Raw genomic sequence first — 25,447 nt, 5'->3', positions numbered from 1 at the left:
TTAAGGGTGAATTAGTGTACAGGTAGTCAATCGTTAGTAGTGGAAAATTGTTATATTGGATTACTTAAGGGGAATAGCTTATCAAGAACTTGTTTACGTTGGACTTGAAAACGACCATATTGTAGTTAGCTGGAAAGCAGAAAAATGGAAGAGATGTTCACAGGCGTGCAGTTCTAAGAAAGAAACTTTTTCATGGAATCTACATTTAGGTTTAGGCATGGAATCTACGTTTAGGTTTAGGGGAAATTATTTTTAGTGGTTTCAATAAAGACGAGTGTTTTTCGTCAAAGTTTGACAAAGGGGGCACAAATAAGAGTTCAGAAGAGCACTGGCCGTGAAAATAACGATAGAACAAAGACCTGCTAAGCTACGAAGTCTATTTCCAGTCCGTCAAGACAAAATAGGATGCTTTCAGCAGCCCCTGTCCAGATATGGCAAGAATACTCCATTGTAGGACGTTCTTGGTTCTTATACAGGTAGATAAATGCATCGGCAGTGAGATATCTACTGGAGCTGTAGAACGGTTCCACCATTTTTCCAGTGACCTTAGAAATGGATTTAATGTAAGCTTCCGGTTTCAGATTCAGAGTAAATGTCAAACCTACAGCTTGTGAAAACATGGAGCCTCCCCAAGACGAGAGTCATTCATTTCAATTGATGCCAGATGGAGGTCAGAGGGTCGATCATGGAAAGGTAGAAGCTTGGTTTTGGATGCATTAACATTAAGAAGTCACCCCATTCCCCCATTGCATCCCGTGCTCAAGGTCAGGAGAAGAGAGAATCAGAGAGATCTTAGTCATTTACGACCTTTGAAGTATTCGCATAGATAATAGTCTGTCTTCATGGTGCGAAAAAAATATTATCTAGATTTTCCTGGACGAGAAAATTTAATTGTTTCGAATATTCATGTATCGTTCTCTCTCTCTCTCTCTGTCTCCCTCTCTCTCTCTCTCTCTCTCACTCTTTATATATATATATATATATATATATATATATATATATATATATATATATATATATATATATATAAAATAAAAATTACAATTAAATTTACCAAAATAATCCAAGATGGTAACATTAAAGTATATTATAAATATTAAAGAATTAATATTTATAAAAGTATCTTAGCCAGATGTAAAAGCTCGATAACACCAAATAGGAAATAGAGCTTATAATATGAGCAAACAATTAATAAAATATGTTAAAAAACACTTTGAAATGAGTTAAAAACATATTTAATCTGAAAAGGAAACACTAGATAAATGCATAGTCCTTAATCCGCGGAGTTTTGAAGAAATACTTTCCTTCTCATCAGAGGGTAGGAATTAGCAAAATGCGGGATCGGATTTTGCATGCAAAAGTATTTGATGAAACAACAAGTAAGTCAAAGATCTTACTTGATAACAAAAAAGTGAAGCAGAAGGAATATGGTGAAGAAAAAGGTGATTACACATGAATGGATAGTCTGGTGGTTGTTGTTTCATCAAATACTTCTGCATGCAAAATCCGATCCCGCATTTTGCTAATTCCTACCCTCTGATGAGAAGGAAAGTATTTCTTCGAAACTCCGCGGATTAAGGACTATCCATTTATCTAGTGTTTCCTTTTCAGATTAAATATGTTTTTAAATTATTTCAAAGTGGTTTTTAACATATTTTATTAATTGTTTGCTCATATATATATATATATATATATATATATATATATATATATATATATATATATACATACATACATACATACATATATATATATATATATATATATATATATATATATATATATATATATATATATATATAGTAATGCGCCCCCAGATACCAATCTGGAAGTTTCTGCGACTCGGCGTGGTACATACAGCGCCTGACCCTCCCAAATGGTCACCCATCTGGTACTGCCCAGGCTAAACGTTGTTTATATTCGGTGATCTGGCGAGAACCGGTATATATATATATATATATATATATATATATATATATATATATATATATATATATATATATATATATATATATATATTTGGCGGGACCCTACTCGACACGAACTTTTGCAAATTTGCCACACTTATAGATCTCCACCAAAGATTTCGAATGCCACTTGTTACACATCTTAAATTCAAGGGGTTCCTGACCTTGACCTTTTTGCAAACACATGAGTTTTTTATGAAGAAGACCAATTTTAAAAGACGATATCTCTGTTTTTTATGAGCGTACAAAATTCACTCATATATCATTGTAAAGTAATTGGATAGATCTACAATTTTATCTGGGGATTTTTTTTTCAAGTTCAAATAAAAAAGTTGACCTGTGTCTACAAACGTTTTATAAAAGTGGGCAAAATTCAAAATGGCGGCACATAGTTCTGGCTTCTCCATATAAAAACATTTTTATATTTCACAATATGGTCAAGTTTTTTTTATCTTTGTAAAGCTATTTTAATGCTGATCAATATTTACATAAAACCATGGTCATAAAATCAATAAAAAATATTTCTATTAAAAAGCTGAATTTTCATTTGTTTTTTTTTAATGCAACACAGATTTAGTTGTGGAAAATTGATATAATAAAAAGGAATTTTGATGGTGTTAAGTGTTAATTAAATTATAACATAAAACATACGTGATCTTAATGGTGAACAAAGTTTTTGCGATGATTAATATTCTAAATTTACAAAAAAAGACAAATTGTTTGTTTATGATTACTTTTCTTCAATGACAATCTTTAAAAGTTAATGCGGTAAAAATTATTGACAAGTTGAGTTTTATGCAAATTCTGGTTGTGAAGTCAAAATGATATTTTTCTAGAAATCAAAGTGTTTTAGAATGACTTTCATACTTTTCCTTATACAACATAGATTATGATACAGAAAAAGTGATGTAATAAAGAATTCTTAAAAGTGTGTTAAGATTTTATAAGGTTACTAGCTGGGGGTACTCGGTGTTGCCCGGATGTGTGTGTGTTTTTGGGTAAATCGTTGGCTGGGTGTTTGTTTAAAAACACGTAGCCTTGACGCGTAGTTGGAAAATAAGTGCGACTTGGCAGATGCCCGTTTTTGACGAGTTAATGACGTCAACTTTGAGTACGGGACAGTGTTTTATTTACCGCGAGTCTGTTCGCTTCTTTTTTTATACGAAAACGCTTAATACACACGCGACGATCGAAAATTATTGAATATTTATCTTTTGAAAGTCGAGCAAATTAAATAGACAGGCGACCACGGTTGTTAACTCGTAGATATTATCATTTAGACGCGATATAAAAAGCTTTAAGAAGTTGTGAGGCAACCGATCGGTTCTCGGAAAAGGCCTTTCTTAGACATACACGAAAACACACACACAGAAACATTTTCACCTATATATATATATATGTATATATATATATATATATATATATATATATATATATATATAGATGGTATTAAAAGAATGACCAACATTTGATGCATGTTGCAAACAGTTTCTTTAACATGATAGTTATATTTACAAGATGTCAATCTGTGTTCATTGTGGTACATTTCAAAATAGAAAATGAAAAATCTGTTTTGCTCAAACATTTTTATAATAACGAACTTTAAAGTATTCACTAAGAATTTTTCTTTCAAAATTTTTCCTTCAAAATCTTTCTTTCAAAATCTTTCTTTCAAAATACTTTTCATCGCCTTTTTTTTAAGTTTATAAGATCTTTCTGTTTCAGTTATTGGATCAACCGAGCTAAGAATAGCTGAATATTTCAAAATTGATATATTTGGATGTGATGGATAATGGAAAGATGGAATATTTGAATGTAAAAATCTCAATTTCACCTCTCCATTTCAACCACCAATTCCTATCATAAAGAGCTGTCACAAATCCGTTAATGTCTTCGAACTTCACATTGTTTGGTTTTGTGATTTGAACTGTCCTTCCTTTATTTTACTTCCGCTTTTCTTTGAGAGACAGGAATAAAAGTATGTCATCGTGAAGGAATTTCTAAATCGGTCTTCTAAGGTATTTGGTCTCTTTGTCCATTATTCAGTTGAGGAATATAAGAAATGTATGCCAGAAATGTTTTTCTTGCATAAAAATACAGCTGTCCTGGCGTCATGCTTTGTTCATCATATTGTCGCTGAAGGCAAGCTTTTGCTGCTAACCTTTAAACAGTGCTACATAACCCATCACATGATCCTTTCCCGTGAGAAGTAGCAAAAAAAGTGCCACTCTGCATGAATACCAAAAACAGATTTATGGCTGCACAGATTTATAAAGTTTTTAAAATTTGTGAAACAACCTCATCAGACAAATAAATCATTTTTTGACATCAAAATTAAGAATTACTTTTAATTCTTCTATAAACTTTCTTTGAAACAAATGGACGGGTACTGCGTCATGCTTGAGACAATCAGATATTATTACAAAATGAATATGAATCCCTAATAATCGCAGCACAAGATAACTCGATAAGAACCAACCACATCAAAGTAAGATCGACAAAACTCAAGAAAACCGCAAATGCAGACTCTGTGGACAAAGAGACGAAACGATAAACCATATATTAAGTGAATACAGCAAACTGACCTAAAAGGAATACAAAAACAGACACGGCCAAGTAGAGAAGGCAGTACACTGGGAATTATATGAACTACATCTCGAACGCACATACAATCGGTACAAACATAAGCCGGCAACAGTACTTGAAAACGAGAATCACAAAATCCTATGGGAATGGACATAAAAACTGATAAACCCAGGCTATTTCTAAGGAGAGACCTTTGATGACCTGTGTGAAATCTCCTCATCAGCCAATAATAATAATAATAATAATAATAATAATAATAATAATAATAATAATAAGTAGTAGTAGTAGTAGTAGTAGTAGTAGTAGTTTTATATAGTAAAAATATGCTTTTTGAAATAATTCAGGAAAACGGTCAAGATCCACGTCAACTTTTTTATTTGACGTTGAAAAAATATCCCGAAATAAAATTGCAGATCTACTCAAGTAATTTAGAATGATATATGAATGAATTTTCCAAACCCATATACAAATGAAATATTGTGTTTTAAAGTTGGTCACTACTTCATAAAAAAAAATCACATTTTTGTAAAAAGGTCAAGGTCATATCTCAGAAACCCCTTTACCTTGAGATGTGTAACAGGTGCTATTCAATTCCTTTCATGGAAATCCATAAGTGTAGCAAATTTGAAAAAAATTCGTGGCAGAATAAGTTATATTTCTTGTTGATTTTACATGAAATGGGCCACACACACATATATATATATATATATATATATATATATATATATATATATATATATATATATATATATTGTATTTTGTGTACAGAAAGTTGTTAGGTGAAGCAAGTCATTGATACCGTCGGTTTCAAGCCCGATAATTAGGACCGTTTAAGATATCTATATCAAGCTCTCTTCAGCCAATACTCAACATATTGGCTGAAGAGAGCTTGATATGGATATCTTAAACGGTCCTAATTATCGGGCTTGAAACCGACGGTACCAATGAAGTGTCTCACCTAACAACTTTCTGTACACAAAATACAAAGTATAAATACGCTCTTATTTTCGGATTTTCCTTTAAATTGAGCACTCTGCTGGATTTCTTTTTTTAAAAAAAACTAATCATATATATATATATATATATATATATATGTATATTGAGGATAAAGATTAATAATAGTAAATTATGAATCAGCTGGAAAAGGAAAAACAAAACAAAGTCAAAATCAATTATTGCTATTTTGTTTGTTTTTTTTCCTTTTGTTTTTTTCCTTTTGAAACTGATTCATAACTAATAATTATTAATCTTTATCCTCAATATGAATATAGCTCTAGGATAAATATAGCTATTGAGCTTATTATATATATCTACAGTACTATGAGCACTGTTAAAACATAAAATTAAACTTTGCTCTTCTAGACTTCTGGTCTAATTACACACACACACACACATACACACACACACCCATATATATATATATATATATATATATATATATATGTGTGTGTGTGTGTGTGTGTGTGTGTGTGTGTGTGTGTAATTTTTAGGGGAATTAGATCGGAAGTCTAAAAGAGAGAAGTTTAATTTAATGTATTAATACTTTAAAGGAACATTGCTCATATGACTCTAGATATATAAAAAAACACACACAAATAACACACATACACACACACACACACACACACACATATATATATATATAGTTGTGTGTGTATGTGTGTCATTCATCAGCTGGAATCAAAATGAAGACATTAAGTGCTACAGCATTCGTCGTTAACCACTGAGCAATCGCTATTAAACTCTTAGTTACTGTGGATAATAAAAAAAGAAGCAAATTCAAGCTAAAAACGTCTATGTACACATGGTCAGAAGTTAATCGATTTACTCCCGCCAAGTTCAACTGTCTATTGTTTTCAAATTTGACCTCTTAGCGGCTATTATTTACAGGCTAAAAAAAAAAACAATCAAAAGTGTTCCAAATACTTTGTATATAAAGTTTCAAGTCTGTAAAACAAATGTATAGAAAAGTGTTTGTTAGAGATGCTTCGCAGACACACTGACAATGTTACAAACACACACACACACATACACATACACACACATATATATAAGTAGAGAGAGAGAGAGAGAGAAAGAGAAGGAGAGAGAGACAGACAGATATATACATATATATAGAGAGATAGATAGATAGATAGATAGACAGAAAAACATGTATGTGTGCTAGAACGTTTTCATCCTAAAATCTACGAAATGATGCACAATGCAGAAACAATGCGTGAAAAAAAAATTAAGCGTAATAGTTTAATAAAAACAATTATCCAAGAAGAAACCATAAACAAATGAATAATTACTTAATGAACGCTCGTTTTCCAATGGAATATGCAAATTAGTTAACCTTCATGAAGTCGCTCGCATATAAAAAAGGATGAAAATTAATAAAAAAGGAAAAGATTATGTGTTGTTTCTGCGAAACAGCATACTGTATATCAACATTTTGTTATTCATGGAGTGAAAGGACTAAAATCGTTTATTTTGTACTTAAAAAATTTCATTACAAATCGATTTATACTGAAACTGTAATTTCCTCAATGTAAATTAAAACAAAAAACAAAACGAAGCACTATGAATGTACAGTTATGTGTGCTGGAAGCAAGAGACAATAAAATACTGCAATAACTTAATTATAAATTAAAAAACATATTAAACATATTAAAATCGAACGATAATTAATCTTTAAAATAAAAAAAAATAATTTAAAAAATAATTTAAATACAAAGTTACTAGTGCAGAAATATATCCTTTTAAATCAAACTTCTAGAAAAATCTGTTGGCTAATTTAGTTCAATATATATATATAATACTGTTATAATTTTAGTACGGCTCATATTATGCATAAATACAAACAAAAAAACTGATTAATTTATGCATTTTCGGTTCTTAATTAGAATTTGACTTAATGAAAAATGCAGAAAATGCAGACAAAATCTTTATTATGTCCGTACGTGTCATGGAACAACGATGTCATGTTCCAAAAATTACGTAAACTTATGAAGTTTATTTTTAAATTAGAAAATCAAATTTTTGTCACAAGCAAGACGATAAAGCAAGAAAACTGCCAGTATCTTTTAATATGTTAAAATTAAAGGACGGACAACTCAATACGACTAACGATATTTTGTTTCTATTCAAATTAATATTTTTTGTTTTGCTAAAACCCGTAAATTTGGATTTTATAGTTAAAATCTACTTGATCAATTTACGTGATTTTTGGAGTATGACATCATTCTGTGATAAGTACATTAATCAAAAAGCTATTTATATATTTTTTTATTTATTAAGTCGAATTCTAAATTAACTAATTTTGTAAGGGTTATAAAACTTGTTAATGCAAAAAGTTCAAACCTATTTAGGAATAAATATATAAACAGTTTTAGTTTACAGTTTTTTTATGGAAATACGTTTGACTCATACATCTGAACGTCGATAGATATATTTTTTAAAAATATATAACACAAATTTCCTCGATGAAATAATAAGCTCGAGACATTCTTTGTATACAAAAGACATTTAATAAAGTTTAATAAATTTGAAAGAAAGCAATAAACACATTAAATTACTTACAATCAAGACTAAACGTTTGCTACGTTTAATGACTCTTGATTGCGAAAACTTAAGATCTTTACATCTATAATATAAATCTCACTTGTCTGTCAATGTATGTATGTATGTATGTATGTATGTATGTATGTATGTATGTATGTATGGTTCGCAAAAACTTTCGACAGAGGCGACGGATTTTCGCGATATCGATATCATTTTGAAGCTCGAACATTCGGACGACAAATATCGAAAAATTGGCCCCAAACATTAATTTCTTCACCCTCGTCTGGGCACTTTTCTACTGGGAGGGGGCGCTTTTTACGCCGATATTTTCAGAAGCCATTGCCTTCTTTTCGATGGCGTAGCCTTAATTTAAACTTATGTCACTTCCGATGTGGCGATGGGTGCGACAGCAAAAACGTCACGTTTTTTTCCCGTTCTTTTCTTCACCTGCCTACTACCATTTTTTTTTCCTCAACACACACTTCCAAACACTCGAGTAACGCCGGCCACCCAGGCTAGTATATATATAAATAATGCTATAAAAAGTTTTTATTATTAAGAGAACCGACTGAAAAATATTTACTGTAAAAATTATTCGTATATAAGGTTTAAAAGCTGAAAAAATAATTTTCAATTTTGTGACCAAAAATTCACTATCGCTTTTTAGATCCTCATATATTTAAATAAAAAATAATTACATTGTTTGTTTGCTACATTATCAAGAAAAGGATTGTAAAAATTCTCATTTACAAATTATTTAAAAACATGTGAATTTTTAATACAAAATTGAAGTCAATTAAAGTTTGAATTAGTAATTGAATACACTTTCAACAAATATAAAATTTGGTAGAATTTTTTCTCAATAGAAAGTACCCTATTTCAATTGCACATGTCCAAATTAAAATATTTTTTATCTCTCGGAAAATAAAATGCAGCACGTTTTCGATAAGTTTTATAAATCCCTTAGTAATTTATGACAGAATTAAAACAGAAAATAACTATCCTTCGTAATATTCAGTACTGCAGTTTCGTGACCATAGGACTTCAGCTGTGACGTTAGCAGATCACGCGATTTTTAATGGCGAGGCCTAATATTACGAAAGCTACGATTTTATATTGCAAAAATAAAAACAAATGATAAATAAATGAAAACAACTAAAGAAAAATATAAACGACTATATAAGCTTTATTTACTTATATGATTTTCGCGCCAAAACATTTTAGAGACGTTTCAGCGGAGATTTGATTGAGATGGAAATTAGGTTTCATTTTTACTTTTATTTCTATTTTGTTTTAATTTTTCGGAGTTTAATCATCTTAAAAGCTTTTATATTTGAAAGTCGCGAGAGAAAGTTGAGTACTAGCAGATCGAAAGGGAAAAAAAGTAGAAAATAACCACAAACGAGAGAGAGAGAGAGAGAGAGAGAGAGAGAGAGAGAGAGAGAGAGAGAGAGAGAGAGAATGTAAGGGGGCGTGCGCGAAGACTAATTGATTTGAATTAAAGACGGATAGAGAAGACGATCGACTGAGGGATGGAAGAAGAGAAAGAGAAAAAGAAAAAGAGATAAAGGATGAGAAAAAAATGAAATGATGATTGAATTAGATCTAAAAATAGAATAGATGGATAGAGAGACAAGGAAAGAGGAGAATATAGGACAGACATAATCAAGGAAGAACAGGGGTGGACAAGACGGACCTTTAACGGTTGGCAACGGAAAATATTGATATAGAAAGAATATATATATATATATATATATATATATATATATATATATATATATATATATATATATATATACAGGGTGACCCCCCCCCAAAAAAAAAAACAAAAAAAAAACAAAAGCTAAATGGAGGCCATCTAGAACATATGCTGTAGAACGGAGAAAAAAGGCCAAAGAGCCTAGTGTTTTGATGTGATTTTTTGAATATAATAAACTAGTTATGATCAAAGTTTCATTTCATTCGGACAATACACTAAGAAACGTATGTAAAAAGCTATACCCCTGTCTGTCTGTCTGTCTGTTTCAAAATTTCCAAATGCTATCTCCCCCGAAACTAAAAGTCGCAGGGCGGCACCTTAAATGATCGAATTTTTTACGGACCATCCGTTTATGTTTGTTTTTTTTTAGCTGGTTAAACTTGTTTTTAAGAGGCCAAAAAAGTGGTCGATATTGAAAACATTTTTATACGTTTTCTACATCAATTTTAGTTTATTTTTAATCAGTCCATACGCGTTTCTCGTGTGTATAGTGATAACGTTACCGACTTTGAATGCTACAGTTTTGTTTTCGGTTTCGATTCTAGCTGATGGCATCCAAATGTTTTTTTTTTAACTTTTGAAATCACGACTCTATAATAATATATACTTAATCTGGACGAATTAAAATATCATATTTAAGCGTATTCTACGATCAAGCAATGCTGGCTCTACCCACTAGTCTTATATATATATATATATATATATATATATATATATATATATATATATATATATATAGGAAAATGTGTTTATTCAATTATTTTTCACCTTTTATTCATACCAATTCTTTAATTTATGAACCTCGATGTAACTACGGAGCATATAACAAATAAAATCCAAAGAATTGCCATAAGAATTACATGAATGATCCTGCGTTACGAAACAGGTGCTGTCAAGAATTGTGCCTGTAAATGTACTTAAAGAAATAAACGGTAAGATGGTCAACATCATGAAATTTGGAATATAGATTTGGAATATAGATTTTATCATGCATTTGATATATATATGTGTATATATATATATAAAACCTTGAGTTTGGAGTTACGCAAAATTGTTATATATATATATATATATATATATATATATATATATATATATATAACAATACAAACTCAAGGTTTTATATATATATATATATATATATATATATATATATATATATATACATATATATATATATAAAACCTTGAGTTTGGAGTCACGCAAAATTGTTATATATATATATATATATAACAATTTTGCGTAACTCCAAACTCAAGGTCTTATATATATATATATATATATATATATATATATATATATATATATATATATATATATATATATATATATATACCAATTTTGCGTAACTCCAAACTCAAGGTTTTATTAAGATTACGAATCATTTCATTGAACTGCAGGAGATTATGACTGTTCGTTGTGATTGTCTAACTATAAATTACTGGAAATTCTAGAACTAAAAAGAACTACAAAACTCCCCTAAACTAAATTATACAATAGAAATCTGATAATAGAAACAATATGCTCAGTAATAGTTTTAGTAAAATGCTCCGGACTCTTCATTAGGTGAACGAAAGAATAACTCAAATATCTTGATCAAACAACCAGGAAATTAATTATTATTCATAACGCTTTTTCACTAACTATATGTAATTCTTTAATTTAAAAAAAAATCATTCACATTAAGTAACACTGCAACAAACAACAACAAATCTCAACTTCAGCGTTCTCCTCTAACTCTCAAATATTCAACTGCTGTCTTACCTAAACCGTCCTTAAAATAGTTGGTCTCCCTATATGCAATTGAATGCTATATATAAAATATCTAACTACGAACAAAAGTGCTCAATATGCGAAACAGTCCACGCACTTCAAAGCTAGTAACCATTCATTTTCTTCCCTGATTGTTACAGTAGGCTACATTAATACTCTTTTATATTTTCAACCACATAATATAATAAATGTACAAAAAGGGCTATAAACTATTGAAAACTCTGTGTAGGGATGATATGGAAAATTTATAACAAAATAAAGAGAGGCTGATTAATGTCGCATTAAACAAAGCCAAACTGACCGTACGGAGAACGGTAACCAAGGAATAGGTAACTAAATCACAGAGGTATAAAGAGGCACTTAAAGGGAAATACATGATCTTTACTAACAGCTTCCGAAAAGTAGCTACCTACAAACCAACATAGACAAAGCATGGGAAAACAATACATCTAGACTCTCAGAACAAAGATACGAAACAGTAAAACACATAATGAGCCCAGCTAATTCCAAAGAAATGAAGACATGACTCGACAGCTAATCTAAAAATGAAATCACTTTGAAGATCCGGATGAACAGTACAAATAAACTATAGATATAAAATGATATAGCACATGGAAATACAAACCTACAAACTAATTCAACCAAGAATAGCAAATATGATAGTAGTAAAAAAAGGAACATTGTTTAAATAAGGACAATTGCAGTAGACACAGCCACCCATATATATATGTATATATATATATATATATATATATATATATATATATATATATATATATATATATATATATTATTGGTAGTATTATTTAAACAAAACCAAAATGTGTCAACCAAAGAGTGCTCAATGTTAAGACAGAGCAATATAAATATATTGGATGTGAGAACTAATGGCTACATATATGCAAACATGTTTCAGTGACCACCCTGCCAGGGAAAATCACCTCATCAGGCCAAGAATATCCACGAGAGTATCCGTCAAAAACATTACCTCTTTTTATATTTAAAACCAATAAATGGGATATCATTTCCAAGGTTAAGACAGGGGTAACCAGATAAGATAGGTTATCACATTATACAAATTGATGTGGGATATAATTTTATAGTTATGCTTTTTTTTTTAAAATTCATTTGTGATCTTAGGTTGTACAAGAGTGTTAACTATGATAAAAATTAAAGTGTTTTTTTAATCAGATTTTTTCGATTATCGATTATCGATACTCAATACTTTTCAGAGTCATTCCAATATAAAATCTATATAAAAACACTCCCAGATACACAAGTTACGTTTGTGTGAAATTTAAAAAACAAGAAAATGGATCAAACCGTTTCAAGAGTCGACAGGGAACGAACTCACATACGGACATACAAATGGACACGTCTTTTATATACAAGTAAAGATATATAATTTAAATTACATTAAGAAAAATTTTGAATGAACCATTAACTTAATTATACGCGTGTAAATATGTGTGTTACGCTTTTTACTATTTACTGTGTATTTTTGCCGAGTAATTTTACCATTACCTGTTTTTACTACTTACATTTCTTGTTATTCTTGGATTTACTTTTAAGAAAGTTAATGTTCCTTTAATCATTATCGCCTTTCGTCACTAATGCAGTCTGTTTCCCGACACCTTTCCGGTGATTTCTAAATCTTATAACGTTGTGTTATTATTATTTTTTTTTTTTGCCGATTATTTACTGGTTTGATATGCGAATGAAATGAATAATTGGTTGCGCTATATATTAATGGTATTGGTAATATTTATGACGAAATGGATTTCTGTAGTGAAATGTATTCTGTTGAATACATACAGAATACATAGACTTACATATACTATAACCTTGAGCCGTATTGTATAGTTTTATAAATGAGATATGTGTCTATGTTTATGTATTTGTATATACAAAAATCGCTAATGAACTAATTAACCGATAATTATGAATTTTGATACTTATACAATGTTAGGAGCCTGCTATCGTCGGAATCGTCTGTGCTGTTCACGGAAAACGCCGGAAGGTTTCGAGCGAAAGTTAGGTGACGTTTGTTTCTTTGTTCTGCAAAAAGACACTGGCCATTTTTTTTTTCAATAAAATATATACTATTTCAATACGAAGCTAATTCCATGGAATATTAACTGAAAAAGGAAACGAATTTCAATGGAAATTAATTGAAAAAAGTCGAGGGAGCAAGGTCTGGATTGTTGGATCTCAATGGATTAGCTCGACCATCTCTTATTGTCATGGCAACGTCTTTTTTATCTTCTCTGAGCACCCTTTGGGATAAACTTCGCGTATATCTTCCGCATCTTCAGTTTCTCGCGAATAATAGTAAGTTCTTTCACTGACATCAAACTGTGCACTTATTGTCTCTATAGGCCTTATTCTTGAAATTCTTTATTTGACCAATCAACTATAGTTTTCCGACTTCCTTACCTCATGTAGCCACCTTCAGCTTCAATCACCGCTTCGATACGAGTCCAGAACTAGGAATAGGCCTTTTCCACAAGCGCCAACGGATGCTCGGCCTGTACTCGGCAGATAGCGGCGATCAGACTACCTTTGGTGCTGTGGGAGGTCATGTTGGTGATGTTTTCGAGATATAACAAAACGAAGTAGTCCAGCGGGTTCATGTTAGAGGAGGATGGAGGGCTGGGTAGAGACGGGTACAAAGTCGTAGCACTCCTTCTGAAGCCAAACCTAGGTCTGTTTGGACCTCTGGGCCGGCGCAAAGTCCTGCTGGCATACCCAAGGTCTTTCAGCGACCACCTGATTGCCCCAGGGGATCATCACACTCTTCAGTATATCAAGGTACACTTTGGTATTGACTTTTAAGCCGACTTCAAAGATGTGAGGTGGCATGATGCGGCCCTCACTTGAAATCACATCAAAGACCATAACTGTGATCAGAAACTGTGTCACTTTCAGACATGATAGAAAGCCGCTAATGCTCTTGGGATTTGTACACAACTGGTCAACTAGTAGATGGGTTTGCACACACACAAAAAAAAGAAAACCGGTTTTCATTGAACGGAAGAGGAATCATGTCTTCTTTTCGAGCGACAATTTTATTATTCCACCCTGTATATAAAACAATTATAGAATCAACAGTAGATTCTCTACAGTGCAATGTAGATTATAATGTATCATGGACTAAATCACTGTGGGAAGACATGGGAAGCTTCCTCCCGATGCACTGCAGTATGTCTCCGAACTGGAGCAGGCAATCAATCGATTTTATTGAAAAATGACTCCTTTCTTCAATTCGATGACAAATAAAATTATGGTGTGGATTATAATTCAATCCCGACCAACTGCGTGTCTTCCTGCTAGTTTTATGATAACCAAATGATAGCAAACAAATATTTTCTTTGTGATTTTTTTTGTATTAGAGTTAATCTTATTAGAGTTAAGGTGTATAGCATTTCGTCATCTAACGTCGTTTCCGTAAACCGCTTGGACGATTCCGACAATAACCATTTATGGTAGCACATCAAATACAGTAAACGACCAAGTTCTCTCCGATTCTCTCTCCTCTGATCTTGAGCAAGTGGTACAATGGGGAAAGGAGTGGTTGTTACTTTTAATGCATCTTCTCTCTTTACTTCATCAACACTCTGATCCACATCTGGCATCAATTGAAATGAATAGCTCTCGTTTTCAGGAGGCCTCAAGTTTTAACAAGCCTCTGGGCTTGACCGTTACTCCTGATCTTAAATGGAACACGTACATCAAATCTGTTGCCAAGGCCGCTGGAAAAATGATAGGGATCCTTCTATCGATCCAGTAGATATCTCACTGCTGATGCAATTCTCTATCTATATAAGAGCCAGGTACGTCCAATGATGGAATACTGTTGCCACATCTGGGCAGAAGCTGCTAAAAAGGACTTATCTTGCCTTGATAGAGTTCAAAATAGACTTCGTAGCCTCGTAGGAGATGTCCTTTTCTTTTCCATGCAACCTCTATCTCACAGAAGAGATGTTGCGAGTTTGTCTCTGATGTCTCATTATTTTCATGGCAAGTGTTCGACTGAGTTTCAGTCTATGGTTCCCCCATCGCCAAACTTTCACAAGAAACACTCGTTTAGCTGAAAACACTATCAATAATTTTCCCCCACTCTTTATCTGTGCCTAAACCTAAACGTAGATTCCATGAACAAAACTTCTTTCTTAGAACTGCACGCCTGTGGAATTATCTTCCATTTTCCTGCGTTCCGGCTGACTACAATATGGTTGTCTTCAAGTCTAACGTGAACAAGTTCTTGATGAGCCGTTCCATATAAGTTAACAAATTTACCGAATTGATTAGTATATTGTCCAATTTCTACTGTACACTCTTTAACCCTTATCCTCGAGTGGCATCTTGGCCTTGATAATGTGGTGATGCCTGTGTAAAAAAAAAACGGTTCTAATTTATTATACCTGAATATTATATTCTGTTATTATACTTGGATTTTAAATAACAGCAGTTTTATGTGAATTTCAACCTTAGATATAAGACACCAATTAAGACATATTCTTCTAAATTTATGTTTCTATGTAGCATTTTAAATGCTTGTAAGGGCCATACTATTGACACAAGTTCCACTTGAAAATTTTAAAAAGAATGAGTTTGATCCATAGTCTTCGACACTAATCAAACAAGATTTCCTGAATTTCAACATCTTTTAAAAATCTTTAAGTTTATTCCTGCATTTTTTTTTTTGAGATATGGATTGATAAGTTGTATTATTTCGATTATTCGGAATACTGTCAATAAATAGAAAACGCGATGACACTATATATAGCATACCGATCTTACGGATCGTACTGAACCGGCTCCTCCCAATGGAAGAAGTTTCATGAGCAGAAAATTCAGGGGAGATGAAGTTAGGTTTGGACATTCTTTCAACGCCTGGCATACAGAAATAGTCACCTATCTGGTACTGACCAGACTCAAAAGTGCTTTAGTGATCTAACGAAAACCGTGATTATTCATATATATATATATATATATATATATATATATATATATATATATATATATATATATATATATATATATATATATACTAGACTCCCCGTAATCCGTAGGGTCAGTATGTTATATTAGCTAGGGAATTCATATATGAGCGTGATACTTGTGACGTAAAGAAATTTTTTTTTTTGACATAACAGAAAATTTTTCTGTTTATTATAATTGATTATTTTTGAAAAAAGAAATTACAGTTACTGAATTATAAGTGATTGGCCATACTTATAGGTAAATGTGCACTGAACCGATACCATAATACTTATTATAGTTAACTTCAAATTTTTATATATCTGCTTTTTTTACATCGTTCATTTCTGTATTACGTTGAAGTTATTTTAAACTCCACTCTTCCCATGCTAAATAATAATTTCGAAATAATAACGTTAATATTTCAGTGTACAGGTCATGCGCGCATGCGCAACCGGATGTCGTAAACCGGAAAGTGGGTTACATACATCGTTACAAGATCATTTGAGTTTTACAATTATATATATATATATATATATATATATATATACTCATCCATATACATTACTGTTTCGCTGTATCACCGCTCATCAGTGTGGCAAGACTAGCAACTACCTCAAGCTAGGTTTGAAACTCGACCACCTTGGTGACAGTCTGTACCCTAACCCTTACGCTATTTGGCTGCTGCTTAGATGGGTATCTGAATTAATAATGTTCAAACATTGTCCAAACGCCTAAGCTTCATTTGTTTACACAAATAACATCGCTTAATATGCTAGTAACAGTTTATTTATCACATCCCACTATGCTCAATCTGATAGGGAGTTATCCACATACGGTACTGTTTCGCTGTAGATCAGCTCATTAGTGTGGCTTCGCATTATATATTTAGATTAAATAAGAAATCTTGTCATAGAACCTAATATTCATACTTATAACGAGATGTTTGTTCTTAAACGCACTTCATCCAAGATAGTTTATTATATCAGAGATATCCAGATTCTCCCAAGTAGACATGTTTTGATTCATTGAGGACAGCATTAATACTACACCATGGACCTAATTCGGAAACTCGTGAACATTAGTCTAATCTGACACAAGACTATTCAGTGTTCTACAAAGATAGAAAGAGAAATTAGAAAGATACAGAAAGAGAGAGGGGGAGAAACAAAGAAGGACGGAGGGAAGGGATACAAATAGAGAGAGATAGAGAGATAGAGAGAGAGAGACTAAAGAAAAAAAACGAACATGACTTGGCTGCATATATATGTTATTTTTCATAGATTATTTTTAGTTTTTTTTTGTTCGACTCATTCTTTAAAGATTGAATTTCAATCCTTACAAAGGAACTAATTTCGACAACGAAGAATTCAAAGAGAACACAAAAGAAAACAAAAGAAAAAATTTAATTTTTCGCCTCACATCAACCCTCATTTTCCCGCGCTATTGATTCCCGCGCAAATTAAACGGCCTTTGGTTATCAGCAAAAGTCAGGACGCGCATGTGCACACGCGCCAACATCAAATAGAAGCGAGAAAACCAATCAAGAGAGTCAACACGTTTGATTTATCGAGCGAATCATCAGGATTTCAAATACCTATGACATTGCATGGTTGGAGGACAATGGGGAAAGGATTGCTCGTCAAAGAAACCAAAGAAGAAAATAAGAAACCTATGACGCAGCATCTTTTTTCTATTAATGGCCGCTGGATTTTATTTATTAGATTTCTATTTTCAATAAGTGTTTTTCTATTTTATTTTAAATTTTCGTATCATTTTGTTCTACCGAATGCTAAACATTCACCTGCTATTTTAGACATCCAAACCGAGAGATCTTTTTGAGATTTTAATCGTCTCTTTATGTGCAATTTTTTTTTTTTTTATCTTTCTTGCAATTGGTTTTTCAGGTATATTTTCCAGATAGATTTTGAAATTTTTTTCATAAGATCGGTTGCTCCTACAATTACTAGAATGATTTAGATCTTCCTATGATTCCAGTTTCTTTTTATGTTGTAAAAAGAGTCTTGGTATTTCGTTATCTTTTCCCTCTCAGTTCCGTTTAACACAACATCATGGGGGACATTAACTTCTACTAAACTTGCTTCATTTTACTCCTTGTCTATTATTACTATGTTAGGTTTGTTTTCTAAGTGCATAGTCACAGTGGATGGTCTCTTGTTGAGTAGTGTATATAGATAATGTGGACGAGACATTTATATAACGGCGTATACGACGACGACTACGATGATGACAATTCTTGGAGATTTCATTTTATTCTTAGGAGATATATGGATGCGAAGAGATGTGAAATGGATTGTCCTTTTTAACACGGAGAAAGAGAATTCATTATTGATGGTGAGGACAGATTATTAAAGGGTGTTTCATATAAAGTTCATTTACAAAGATGATATGCAAAATCACATTACCTTTTCGGTTGAAATAACGACGAAGACAAAGGCTTACTTATAACACGAATAAATTTATTCCATCTGGTTATGATGATGATCAAGGATTCGATTGCCTTGCAGTTTTACATTGTCTTGACTCCTTTTCTGGTTCCAAAATGGCTTAGCTACCTCAACTCTCCTCTCTCCGGAGTCTCCTAGTTGTGACTCCCAGCTGTCTCTGAACTCTGACTGATTTCGAACCCTCTTAACTGAATATATTGATCTATCTTTTTTGTAACGTCAAAACGTGTTCAGACACGTGGGTTTTACACATTACATCTGTCTCCAACTCGCTTTTTGAAAAGAAAATTCCTTAATTTGATTACTGTTAACCCAATTCTGACCTCTGGATAATCGACAATGCTTCATATTCGTAGGATTGCATCTAAATTGCAGTATGTATTATTTTCAACTCTTGAATACTGGGTTCGATTCCATCCTTTTCCTTTTAATATATATAATTTTTAATCCTATTGACGTCGTTTGTCTTTATTTACTGGGATCTGTTCCCTCACCTATACAACACTATAACATCACTTTTTAGTGAAATATTTTTTATTTGTTCGCACAACCTTAAACCCAAGGTAGACAACTCTTATATTCTTTTTATTATAAAATTATCCATCGGCTATGATAATTTTTATTTTTAGTTGATTATTGAAACATCTTTCATATTAGAATGTTCCGAGCAAGAGTAATTTTTAAAATAAACTCCAGCTAAGTACGTTATTGTATTGCTAATATCACCGTACAGCAATAACAAATGAAGATTCTCCAGACAGAAACAAAAATTGATTTGCCAGCTCAAATGTTATTTTTACCCCGACTTTAAGTATTCACCAATATGCTAAAAGGAAGATAATATAAAAATCAAACCACAGAAGTGGGCAATATTTATATATCAATATACTAGCAGGACTCGTGTCCCAGCATTGCCGGAGGGGGAATGTAAAACAATGATTTAATCACACAAGACAATATCCGCAAAAAATGAATTAAGAAGAAAAAACAACAAATATTTTATTTTGTATGAGTGGGATCACTTGGTCATAGACATTTAACGTAAAATAAGCACCGACTTCTGGAACAGGCGGAAGAGAAAGTTTTTTTAAAACATTTTAGTAAAATCATATTTTTTGTAAACAGAGTATATATTTCAATTTTATTTATTTATTTTTTAATGAATGAAAGTCGAATCAAGTTCCGATGCTTCTGCGCAATACGGTCCAAATTAAACCACTTTTTCACACTAAAACTTAGTTTATGGTTCGGTTAGGGTTAGTTTCGGATTAGTTTTGAGTTAGTTTTGCATTAATTAATGTTGGGTCATAGTTAGGTTATGTTAGTTTAAAGATTCTTAAAATGTATGATCCGTATTTTGTAAGTTGTTCGACATAATTTATTAGTTAGCAATAATGATTCTGTAAAAATTTATTTATGATGGATAAGGATATTTTTTGTGAGTTAAGAGCTTTCAATATTTGCAGAAAAAAAGACGCAATGTTTTAGTACTAAACGTTTATTAGTCGTACAAGTAAAAAGGAGGCAATGCATATTTAGTTTGGAAACATGCAATTGGTCGATAAAATACCGCTGAATTAAAACACGAAGCAATGACTAAAAAGATTGTAAATTTATCACATAATAAAGTGCCGGTGTTTTATGGTGGTAATAGTAGTTTTTGTGCCTGTGTAAAAAAACTTCAACTTCTTGTATATATTACCTCTTTGTATGACGTAATTTATGTAAGAAATTAGAAAATCAAATTAAGCTGATTGATAATTTCCGGAAACACGCATAAATTATTATCATAAAGCGTGACCAGATGTGATTTTTATATAGCACTTTTGTTTTATGACCTATAATGAATCTAATTCCACGGGAAAAATCAATTTACTTTATTAATACATTAACTGACCCATTTTCTTAAAGTTTTTATGATCGTAGAAATATTCTCTTAATATTTTTACCACACTAGTTAACAACAAATGTGTTGTCTGCATTTTTACAGCTGATTTAGGGTAAATCTGAAATGCTGAATCCAGAAATCACATTGGTTTTGCTTAGTCAGGGTAAGTTTTTGAGATACGCCACTTGTTTTTTTTTTAGTTTTTGGTCACATGTACACATGTGTGGGGCATTCTAGAAGAAGTTGGTGGGTGTAAAATGCCGTGTGGAATACCTTTCTTTTTTACTTATGGACTGAATTAACTTTTTAAAGTGTTTGATCTTCCGTCTTTAATTTAATTTTTTCTTTTTTTTAAATTTTAATTTGTTGCGTGTGAAATCTGGCAATTCTGTTTGTTTATTATCATGGCAACGTGTTTATTGATGCTCTTGCTTTTTGTGTGTATTCTTATCTTCTGTGCACTTATTTTTGTTTTTCAGGTGAATGAGATGGCTTCGTTCAGAAGATCGTGCAGAAATAAGGTCGACCTGTTCTGCTACCTATGTGGAAAATACACCATTGCTCCTAATAATAAACCAGTTACAAATTTCATAAGGCGTGATTATCATGCTTATTTTGGTATTAAACTTGGTTACCAGGATAAATTTTGGGCACCTCATATGGTGTGCAAGGTATGCACCAAGACTCTGCCTAGGTGGACCAACGGGAAGAGGAGTCTGAACTTTGGAATTCCCATAGTTTGGAGGGAGCCGACAAACCATGTCACTGACTACTACTTTTGCACTGTTGATTTGACTGGGATCAACAGAAATAACCAGGGTAGCCTCAAGTATCCTGATCTTCAATCAGCATGTCGTACTATATATAGTTCATTGTGATGAAATTCCAGTGCCTATCCTCAGAGAACTTCCGGACATTAGTGACAAAGATACTTCCAGTTAAAAAAAAAACAAGAATAATAAAAATAAGAAAAAGACGTGGTTTCTGAAGATGAGGTTCCACATCCATTTTCCCAAAAGGAGTTGAATGATCTAGTTCGCGATCTCAGTTTGTCAAAGAACTCAGCCGAACTGTTTGCATCCAGATTGAAGGAAGAAAAAATCTTCTCTCTGAAAATGCTAGCATCACTTTCTTCCGCAACAGGCATAAAGAATACCTCCGTTTTTTCTCTGAAGAAAAGATTTGGTGTACTGTGTAGATATTACACTGCTTCTGCTCAAAATCGAGGTGCCAGAGTACGAACCCAAAGATTGGAGACTGTTAATTGACTGCAGCAAGCGATCACTGAAATGTGTTCTGTTACACAACGGCAACAAGTTTGCCTCTGTAAACGATCGCTCACTCGACTACACTGAGAGAGAAGTATGAAGCGGTGAAGTATGTGCTGGAGAAAATTGGTTATGATCAACTTGTCGTTTATTAGTGTTGACATGAAGGTGGTGAACTTTTTGTTGGGACAACAGTCTGGCTCGACGAAGTATCCATATTTTCTGCGCATGTGGGATAGTAGGGACCGTACTCAGCATTACACAAAGAAGAACTGGCATGTGCGGGATGAACTGGTACCTTGCAAAAAAACAACAACAAAAAAAGGAACGTCATCAACGACCCTTTGGTGAACAGAGACAGAATACTCCTCCCACCGTTGCACATTAAGCTCAGCTTGATCAAGCAGTTTACCAAGGCTCTCGACACGTATGGTGACTCCTTCACTTACTTGTGTCAGGCTTTTCCAGGATTAACCATGGAGAAGTTGAAAGCTGGCACCTTTGACGGCCCTCAGATCTGTCAGCTCATTAGAGATCCAGAGTTCAAAAACTCAATGAACGAAGTGAAACTAGAAGCATTGAACGCATTTGTTTTGCTACTGAAGAACTTTCTTGGTAACAATAAAGCCAGAAATTATGCAAAACTTGTCAACAACATGCTGACTGCTTTAAAAACCTGGGCTGCAACATGAGCATCAAGATGCACTACCTATTTTCACATATGAACCGGTTTTCTGAGAACCTGTGTTCAATGAGTAACGAGCAGGGAACGAGGGCCAATCCCGACATGAAAGAAATGGAGACCAAGTATCAAGGTCGCTGGGAGGCAGTTGTGATGGCTGACTACTGTTGAACTCTGAAGAGAGACCTCCCTGCCGCTAAGCATTCCAGGAGATCGCAGAAACGAAAGTTCAAGCTCTGAAGTTTGAACAAAGGTGACGCAACATGCAATTTATGCTTACTTACCTTTATTAATGTCCACCATTTAATTTAAAGCAATCGATGTTTTCATCAGGTAATCAATATATATTGTTGGACAAAAACTTTTTTCTTAAAAACTTAGGATGATGTAGGATGATGTTTATTGACAAAAATGAGCTGATAATGCCACAAAAATGTAATCAATTTTGTTACACGGTCTGTTTTTTTTTCTTCAAATCAACTTAGCACACAAACCTGACCTGATGGAGAGAAACGGATGCTATTTCCTGATTCAGCAGTGCAAAATACACTAAATCACTTGTAGAAATCTAGACAACATTAAATAGTTGTCCAGTGCCATTATTTCAGTGAATTGGCCGTTGTGATGTGCATGCTTGCGCGAATTTATGAGCTCGAACCCATACCACGAAGGAGAAAAAGAACGTGAAAAAAAGAAAACAAAAAAAAAACGATGTTTGCTGTTGCATCTATCGCCAAACTGAAAGTGACGAAGGTTTGAATTAATGCTAGTCAATCGAAAAGAGGGGATAACTTTCGAAAATATCGGTAGAAAAGCGACCCCTCCTTGTAGAAAAGTGCCCAGTTGAGGGTGAAGAAATTAAAGTTTTTAGCCAATTTTTCGATATTTGTCGTCCGAAGGGTCGTCTTCAAAACGATACCAATCTTGTAAAAATCTGTCGCCTCTGTCGAAAGTTTTAGGCATACATACATACATACATACATACATTTAAACAGAGAGGTGAGATTCACATTTTCTTTACGTGATCGCTTCTATGATTTTATGACTTGATTCTAAATAAGAATCGAGATACCAATGCATTTTATGTGTACTACCGAATGAAATTTCATTCTATACTTCGATTAGATGTGATTCTGCACATTAAAGCATATATGGGAAGGGGTTTGCTATCATGAAAAATATGCTGGTATTCGCCAAAAGCAATGAGACATCACCTGAATGATGAAGGGTAGTTAACGAAAGCAATATGACGTCATAAAAATGTTGAAGGATAGTTCTCAAAAGCTCCCATAAAAAAAGATGCTGGTGGTTGCAAAAATTGGTATGACGTAATAATAAAAAGGATGAAAGGTAGCTGTCAATTGCTTTGGATAATTGCCTGTTTGACATTTACACTGACCCATCAGATCACGAATAGCTTATATTATATATATATATATATATATATATATATATATATATATATATATATATATATATATATATATATATATATATATGAAGTCACAAAACTACTTATTGGTGGATATAGAATTGATCGTTTATTGAATAATGGAATACAAGCAAAATTTGGGGGATAGAAGGGATTATTTATGCTAGGGCATTTCGAAGTCTAATGCTTCTCATCAGAAGAGTAGAGATGGTACTAGGTAGCATGGAGGAGATGCGGCGTCTAGCGTAGGGATCATTAGGAGCGAAAAAGAATGTTGGGAAAGCTTTATTGAAAACTAAATAAATAAAGGAGAAGCTTGTTATATATAGTATGATATATACAAATGTATATGGTCTTTAACATAATGCTGAGTTTAAGGGGTACATGTTTTATGGTTAATTTGTGGGTAAATTGTGGCTACGCGGCAATTTTATTTTAACGGTTTGTAGGGTGTGTATTATCTATGGAGTGGTATTTTTGACAGGTGCAATCTATACGGCAAATAGCGGCTATAAAATCGCCTATAATTTTTTTTTTTTGAGGGGGGGGGGTAAATGCAAGGTTGTAATATTGATTAGGTACTATGCGGCAATATTTCTAAGTTTCTTCTGTTATGATATAGGGAGTGTGGTTATAAGGTGGCGGTCGGGGGATAGGATGGCAATGTCTACGCATGCGTTTAACTTAATGAAAAAGGTTTAAGGATACATATAGTTGGCGTAGTGGAAGATTAAGGAGAAATTTACTTATAAAAGTGGTAATAATACCAATAATAGTAGGGTAATTATAATAATGACAATAATAATAATAATGATAATTATAATAATAGTAATGATAATAAAAATAAAAATAAAAATAATATTACCAATAGCTGTGATAAAAGCAATGCCACTGGTAATGGTAATAACAATGAAAATGATGATAATAGTAACGGTTATGATAACAATAACGGGGATAAAATTAATAATAACAACAATAATAATAATAAAGATTATAATAATAATGATACTAGCGGTAAAAATAAAACATTACTACTACTACTATTACTACTACTACTAATAATAATAGTGATAACAATACTACTACCATTACCAT

This window comes from Euprymna scolopes, chromosome 9 (genome assembly GCF_053919585.1).
Source record: "Euprymna scolopes isolate OS-2025 chromosome 9, ASM5391958v1, whole genome shotgun sequence".
In the NCBI taxonomy this organism is placed as follows: domain Eukaryota; kingdom Metazoa; phylum Mollusca; class Cephalopoda; order Sepiida; family Sepiolidae; genus Euprymna; species Euprymna scolopes.
This window is presented reverse-complemented; position numbering follows the sequence as displayed.